The sequence below is a fragment of the Poromitra crassiceps genome, assembly GCF_964638095.1.
Source record: "Poromitra crassiceps genome assembly, contig: HAP1_SCAFFOLD_1152, whole genome shotgun sequence".
Lineage (NCBI taxonomy): Eukaryota > Metazoa > Chordata > Actinopteri > Beryciformes > Melamphaidae > Poromitra > Poromitra crassiceps.
This window is the reverse complement of record NW_028151258.1, coordinates 8,166-16,203: the sequence shown is the minus strand read 5'-3', so window position 1 is coordinate 16,203 and position 8,038 is coordinate 8,166. Positions and strand designations below refer to the sequence as shown.

Genomic DNA, 8,038 nt, shown 5'->3' with positions numbered 1-8,038 from the left:
GGAGAGGACAGGACTTAGTAAACAGGTGAGAGAGAGAAACAGTGAAGAAGAGGACATGACTTAGTAAACAGGTGAGAGAGGAGAGAAACAGTGAAGGAGAGGATATGACTCAGTAAACAGGTGAGAGAGGAGAGAAAAAGTGAAGGAGAGGACAGGACTTAGTAAACAGGTGAGAGAGGAGAGAAACAGTGAAGGAGAGGACAGGACTCAGTAAACAGGTGAGAGAGGAGAGAAACAGTGAAGGAGAGGACATGACTCAGTAAACAGGTGAGAGAGGAGAGAAACAGTGAAGGAGAGGACAGGACTCAGTAAACAGGTGAGAGAGGAGAGAAACAGTGAAGGAGAGGACATGACTCAGTAAACAGGTGAGAGAGGAGAGAAACAGTGAAGGAGAGGACATGACTTAGTAAACAGGTGAGAGAGAGAAACAGTGAAGAAGAGGACATGACTTAGTAAACAGGTGAGAGAGGAGAGAAACAGTGAAGGAGAGGACAGGACTTAGTAAACAGGTGAGAGAGGAGAGAAACAGTGAAGGAGAGGACAGGACTTAGTAAACAGGTGAGAGAGGAGAGAAACAGTGAAGGAGAGGACAGGACTCAGTAAACAGGTGAGAGAGAGAAACAGTGAAGAAGAGGACATGACTTAGTAAACAGGTGAGAGAGGAGAGAAACAGTGAAGGAGAGGACAGGACTTAGTAAACAGGTGAGAGAGAGAAACAGTGAAGAAGAGGACATGACTTAGTAAACAGGTGAGAGAGGAGAGAAACAGTGAAGGAGAGGACATGACTCAGTAAACAGGTGAGAGAGGAGAGAAACAGTGAAGGAGAGGACATGACTTAGTAAACAGGTGAGAGAGCAGAGAAACAGTGAAGAGAGGACATGACTTAGTAAACAGGTGAGAGAGGAGAGAAACAGGAAGGAGAGGACATGACTCAGTAAACAGGTGAGAGAGGAGAGAAACAGTGAAGAAGAGGACATGACTCAGTAAACAGGTGAGAGAGGAGATAAACAGGAAGGAGAGGACAGGACTCAGTAAACAGGTGAGAGAGGAGAGAAACAGTGAAGGATAGGACAGGACTTAGTAAACAGGTGAGAGAGGAGAGAAACAGTGAAGAGAGGACATGACTTAGTAAACAGGTGAGAGAGGAGAGAAACAGGAAGGAGAGGACATGACTCAGTAAACAGGTGAGAGAGGAGAGAAACAGTGAAGGAGAGGACATGACTTAGTAAACAGGTGAGAGAGGAGAGAAACAGTGAAGGAGAGGACAGGACTCAGTAAACAGGTGAGAGAGGAGAGAAACAGTGAAGGAGAGGACATGACTCAGTAAACAGGTGAGAGAGGAGAGAAACAGTGAAGGAGAGGACAGGACTTAGTAAACAGGTGAGAGAGAGAAACAGTGAAGAAGAGGACATGACTTAGTAAACAGGTGAGAGAGGAGAGAAACAGTGAAGGAGAGGACAGGACTTAGTAAACAGGTGAGAGAGGAGAGAAACAGTGAAGGAGAGGACAGGACTTCGTAAACAGGTGAGAGAGGAGATAAACAGTGAAGGAGAGGACAGGACTCAGTAAACAGGTGAGAGAGGAGAGAAACAGTGAAGGAGAGGACAGGACTCAGTAAACAGGTGAGAGAGGAGAGAAACAGTGAAGGAGAGGACATGACTCAGTAAACAGGTGAGAGAGGAGAGAAACAGTGAAGGAGAGGACATGACTTAGTAAACAGGTGAGAGAGGAGAGAAACAGTGAAGGAGAGGACATGACTCAGTAAACAGGTGAGAGAGGAAACAGTGAAGGAGAGGACATGACTCAGTAAACAGGTGAGAGAGGAAACAGTGAAGGAGAGGACATGACTCAGTAAACAGGTGAGAGAGGAGAGAAACAGTGAAGGAGAGGACAGGACTCAGTAAACAGGTGAGAGAGGAGAGAAACAGTGAAGGAGAGGACAGGACTCAGTAAACAGGTGAGAGGAGAGAAACAGTGAAGAAGAGGACATGACTTAGTAAACAGGTGAGAGAGGAGAGAAACAGTGAAGGAGAGGACAGGACTCAGTAAACAGGTGAGAGAGGAGATAAACAGGAAGGAGAGGACAGGACTCAGTAAACAGGTGAGAGAGGAGAGAAACAGTGAAGGAGAGGACAGGACTCAGTAAACAGGTGAGAGGAGAGAAACAGTGAAGGAGAGGACAGGACTCAGTAAACAGGTGAGAGGAGAGAAACAGTGAAGGAGAGGACAGGACTCAGTAAACAGGTGAGGAGAGAAACAGTGAAGGAGAGGACAGGACTCAGTAAACAGGTGAGAGGAGAGAAACAGTGAAGGAGAGGACATGACTTAGTAAACAGTGAGAGAGGAGAGAAACAGGAAGGAGAGGACAGGACTCAGTAAACAGGTGAGAGAGGAGATAAACAGTGAAGGAGAGGACAGGACTCAGTAAACAGGTGAGAGGAGAGAAACAGTGAAGGAGAGGACATGACTCAGTAAACAGGTGAGAGAGGAGATAAACAGGAAGGAGAGGACAGGACTCAGTAAACAGGTGAGAGAGGAGATAAACAGGAAGGAGAGGACAGGACTCAGTAAACAGGTGAGAGAGGAGAGAAACAGTGAAGGAGAGGACATGACTCAGTAAACAGGTGAGAGAGGAGAGAAACAGTGAAGGAGAGGACAGGACTCAGTAAACAGGTGAGGAGAGAAACAGTGAAGGAGAGGACATGACTTAGTAAACAGGTGAGAGAGGAGAGAAACAGTGAAGGAGAGGACAGGACTCAGTAAACAGGTGAGAGGAGAGAAACAGTGAAGGAGAGGACATGACTTAGTAAACAGTGAGAGGAGAGAAACAGGAAGGAGAGGACAGGACTCAGTAAACAGGTGAGAGAGGGAGGACTAAGTAAACAGCGTCTTTATTCCCAGGGCATCAAACTCGCTCGGCGCTCAGCGCTCTGATAGTGACGTACAAGGTCAGGCGCACTGGAACATATTTTCAGCAGGGGGTTGTTGCCTTGCATGCGTGTGACAGCTAAGTAGGCACCATGTTGTTTATGTTTATGCTTTTTAAATCACTGATGATGTCACAGACAGTAATGAGATCATAAATCACAGATGATGTCATACAGTTCTAGACAGCTCGGCCTGGTGGCCAGGTCACTATGCGATGTCATTAGTCTCTTAAAACAAACAGTTGGCTGTCGCAATTTTCAAATGCTTCCGCCTAAAGGTGTACTTCAAGCGGGACATCTGCTCATTAGTCCAATCACATTCCAATATGTGACACTTCTGTGGGACTGGCTGTTTCCGTGTTCGCTGTACGTACAGTAGCTCCGACTGGAAAACAAAACAGCCGAATGCTAGCTACAGTAACTTGCTACTGAGCAGAAATGGAATTTGGACAAGATCTTTTTTTTCCGGGGGCAACACATTTTTCGTGGACATACGGACATAATACATAATTCCATCGAACTTCCTTCCAGTCTGAAGGTTTTTCCCCCCCAACTTCCTTTGTCCATGTTCTTTGGGCGTGAATTACAGACTGTTTAAGATACATTGTAGAAGAAACAGTCTGGCTTGAGAGACTATGATGTCATGTATCACCGATCATGTCATAATAATGTCGAAATGTGGGGGGTGTATATTCTACATTCACACTCGAAGCAATTGTGATGTCACTCGAGGAATTGTGATCTCATCGATGATGATGTCATCAGTGAGTGATGTCATCAGTGAATGATCAATCAGATGGGAGAGAGCTCACATTCTCTATTCAGCCAGTTTGAGCGTCTGAGCTCTGGGAGGTGCTCTGGATGTATGTACGTATAGTCCTTCACCCCTAACTGGAATGAATCAGACGAGGCACTTAAAGTTCCAATAGACAGTTGGACAGTCTGTTCCAGCAGCAGGTGGAAATTGGCCTTAAGAGTCATTAGTTTGTCCCCCTGCCTACTCACATACTGAAGGTCAATCTGAATAAAATGCATCCGCTAAACGCATGGAAATGTAAAACACTCGCATGTGTTTTGTTCCACCGGCGTTGGAGCTGGAAATTCTCCAACGAGACCTCAGCCACTAGACTTGCTGGGAGAGTTCAGAGCCCCGACCAGACTCAAGAGCCCCCCGGGCACTTTCCACATTATACTATAGGTTACTAATAGGTTAAATGCTGCTTCAGTTATTTAGGTTAGGCATGAGTGTAGGGATGGTACACTCACATGGAGAGTCATGTGTTTAGCGGCAACCCATTCTCATCACAGGGAGTCCAATTCCACCACCATTAGTTAGACCCAATATATAGTAGGCATGGTTACATTACACAGTAAGGGAGAATTCCGGTTTTTACAACCTGGACCTTATTTCCAGCTTCAATTATTATTTTTAACTCACCCAAAAGTATTTTTATATATATATATATATATATATATATATATATATATATATATATATATATATATACACACACACACACACACACCATAAAGCATAATGTGCCGTGCAGCGAGCGGCTTGGAAACGAGGAATACAGTGCACGTGTAAATGCGTGCATTTACGTCCTGCAAATAGCTTATTTTCTGACACGCAGCGTATTACACATCCGTATTATATCATAGAGACAATGAGAAAATGAACAATGTATTTACTTTGTTGCAGCGTGTTCAGCCTGGCAGTCTGATGTCCGTCACATTGGTAGAGATAGCAGCTCGCGTTCCCCAGTTTGTAATCGGACGTTAGTCCAGACCGGCTCAAATGAATACTAATCGATTTTAAATGCATCGTCTATCGAAATCAGATAAATTATCCAGCCATCCTTGGCTTGATCGACTGCAGAGCAATGGATGGCTGGCAAAGGTAAAGACAACCGGTCGCATTCATGCCAGTATCATATGATAAGGACATTTATGAGCCGTTACGTGTCAGAAAATAAGCTATTTTTACAGGGCGTAAATACACACGCATTATACACATGGCCCGTATTCCTCGTTTCCAGGTTGCTGCTCAGCACTTAAGCTTCGTGGTGCATCAATATAAAATAAAAACTCCAGGGTGAGTTAAAAATCATAATTAAAGCTGGAAATAAGGTCCAGGTTCTAAAAATAAAAATAAACAGAATTCTCCTTTAAAAAGTTAATTTCATGCCTTTAAATTTTTTTTTTTTTGTAATTTCATCCAGGTTTTTATATTCAAACAATAAGAACATTAAGTACCCATGAAATGAGGTTGCATTCCTTTTAATTCCTGGAAATCACTATATTTCATGGTGACTTCATGCTGTGTCAGGAGGCAGAACTAGATATTTCTACACCATAAAACAATTTTGAACAGTCTCACCCCTCCCATCAAACCAAGCTTCCTTTCGTTCCGGACTCAGATCAGTGTGTCTGTCATCAGTGATGGAAGAAAGTGGCCAAGGCGCCGATGATGTCACACCAATGACATCAAAAGAAGGAAAGAAACAAGTTATATGTCCCCACAAACGAAATAAAGTGGACATCACTGTATATGACATCACTGATGATGACATCATCACCAATTACATCACAAGGTCTCTTCTTCTTCTTGGTGTTTTATGGCAGTCAGCATCCTTAATGTTGCATTACCGCCTTCTTCTCAATCTATCCATCCACTGTTTCCCTACATTCTCGATCTTCTCACTCCCGATCATCTCCGATGATGTCACATCTAATGACATCGCAATTGCTTGAGTGACATCACTGATGACATCTGCATAGGTAGTGAGCTGCTGTCATAGACATTATGACATCAGCAGTGATGTCATAAATCCTTCCCTGCAGAAGTAAGACTGTCTCACAACTGATTAATTCATGGGTGATTTATGACATCACCGATGATGTCATATCATCAGTGATGACATACATCCTTCCTTGCTGAGGTTATAAATCAGATTACCTTTGCTCATATCCAGTAAAACCTCCCCTCCCTCACCAGGAAGAAATTGGATCGATCTACAAAGCTAACATTTCTGCATGCTTTGGCGGGAAATATAATGGAGTGTTCCATGTGGAAGATAGTGGCCATGTTTGTCGCTATAGTGGGTTGTTCGTTACCTGTCGACGCAGATGAGCATGAACACACGTACAAAGACAAAGAGGAGGTGGTTTTATGGATGAATACAGTGGGGCCTTACCACAACCGACAAGAGACGTACAATTACTTCTCTTTGCCCTTCTGCATGGGCATGAAGACGACCATCAGTCCCTACCATGAAACCCTTGGAGAGGCTCTGCAGGGAGTGGAGCTGGAATTCAGCGGCCTAGACATCAGGTTCAAAGATGAAGTCCTGAAAACAACATTCTGTGAAATTGATCTGGACAAAGCCAAATGGGATGTCTTTGCCTATGCTATCAAGAATCACTACCATTACCAAATGTACATTGATGACCTGCCCATCTGGGGTGATGTTGGCGAAGCAGATGATGGAAATGGAGAGGATCGTTGTCATCTGTGGACCCACAAGAAACTGGAGATTGGTTTCAATGGCAACAGAATTGTTAATGTGACTCTGACCAACGAAGGCAAAGTTAAGCTTATGCCAAACACAAGAATTGCAATGTCTTACTCTGTTAAGTGGAAGGAGTCAGATGTGAAGTTTGAAGACAGATTCGACAAGTATCTTGAGCCATCGTTTTTTCAGCACAGGATTCACTGGTTCTCCATCTTCAACTCCTTCTTGATGATCATTTTCCTGGTCTGTGTGGTGTGCATGATTCTGATGAGAACGCTAAGCAAGGATTTTGCCAGATACAGCAAAGACGAGGAAATTGTTGAAATGGACAGAGACCTGGAATACGAGTATGGGTGGAAGCAGGTTCACGGAGATGTGTTTCGGCCGTCCAGCCACCCAATCATCTTCTCGTCGCTCATCGGTTCCGGCTGCCAGATCTTTTCCGTCTCCCTCATCGTCATCATCGTCGCCATGATCGATGATCTGTACACACGGAGAGGATCCATGCTAAGTACAGCCATTTTTGTGTACGCTGCAACCTCTCCTGTCAATGGCTACTTTGGGGGAAGCTTGTACGCAAAACAAGGAGGCAGAAGATGGATTAAGCAAATGTCCATCGGGGCCTTCCTGATCCCAGCCATGGTGTGCACGATGACCTTCTTCCTCAATTTCATCGCTATCTACTACCACGCTTCCAGGGCCATCCCATTTGGCACCATCATGGCTGTTTGCTGTATCTGCTTGTTTGTAATTCTGCCGCTGAATCTCGTAGGAACAATTTTGGGGAGAAATGTGTCTGGCCAGCCAAACATTCCCTGCAGAGTTAACATTGTGCCACGGGTAATCCCTGAGAAGAAATGGTTAATGGAGCCGGCTGTCCTCGTGTGCCTGGGCGGAATCGTCCCATTCAGTGCCATTATCATGGAAATTAACTTTGTCTTCGCATCTTTTTGGGACTACAAGATCTACTATGTCTATGGTTTCATGATGCTGATCTTGCTAATCTTGTGCATTGTGACTGTGTGTATCACCACAGTGTGTACATACGTCTTGCTAAATGCTGAGGACTACAGATGGCAATGGACAAGCTTCCTCTCCGCTGCATCTACAGCTGTTTACATTTACATGTACTCGTTTTACTATTTCTTCACAACTAAGATGTACGGGCTCTTCCAGACATCCTTCTACTTTGGTTACATGGCTGTGTTTAGTATTGCCCTAGGAATCATGTGTGGTGCCATTGGATACGTGGGAACAAGTGTCTTTGTGAGGAAGATCTACACAAATGTGAAAATTGACTAAGACAGAAGCAGCAACACAGGGATAGGATACCCTTGCATGTGCCCAAATGTACCATAAGTGTATCCTGGGTTGTTGACTACCGGTCTGGCAGACCGCAGTATGTGCAAAACTGTGTCAGACAAAGTGTTCAGCAACACTGGGCAAGCGCAGGGGGACAGTCTTCACTGTACACAATGGATTTCAACTCATCAGACAGCCTTGCCATCTTCACAAGTGATCTGACTGCTATAGTTGGATGTATCAGCGATGGGGACGCATTTCAGACAGACATGGTTCTGGTTCTGGCTCTGGCTC

At 44.6% G+C, this 8,038-nt stretch overlaps 1 pseudogene across 1 annotated transcript; it reads left to right on the top strand.

Annotated features, from left to right (window-relative positions):
• Positions 1 to 5,983: 5,983 nt before the first annotated feature.
• Positions 5,984 to 7,744, top strand: LOC310771744 (transmembrane 9 superfamily member 3 pseudogene; annotated as a pseudogene). Its single transcript has one exon. The product of its transcript is annotated as a transmembrane 9 superfamily member 3 pseudogene (transcript).
• Positions 7,745 to 8,038: the final 294 nt, after the last annotated feature.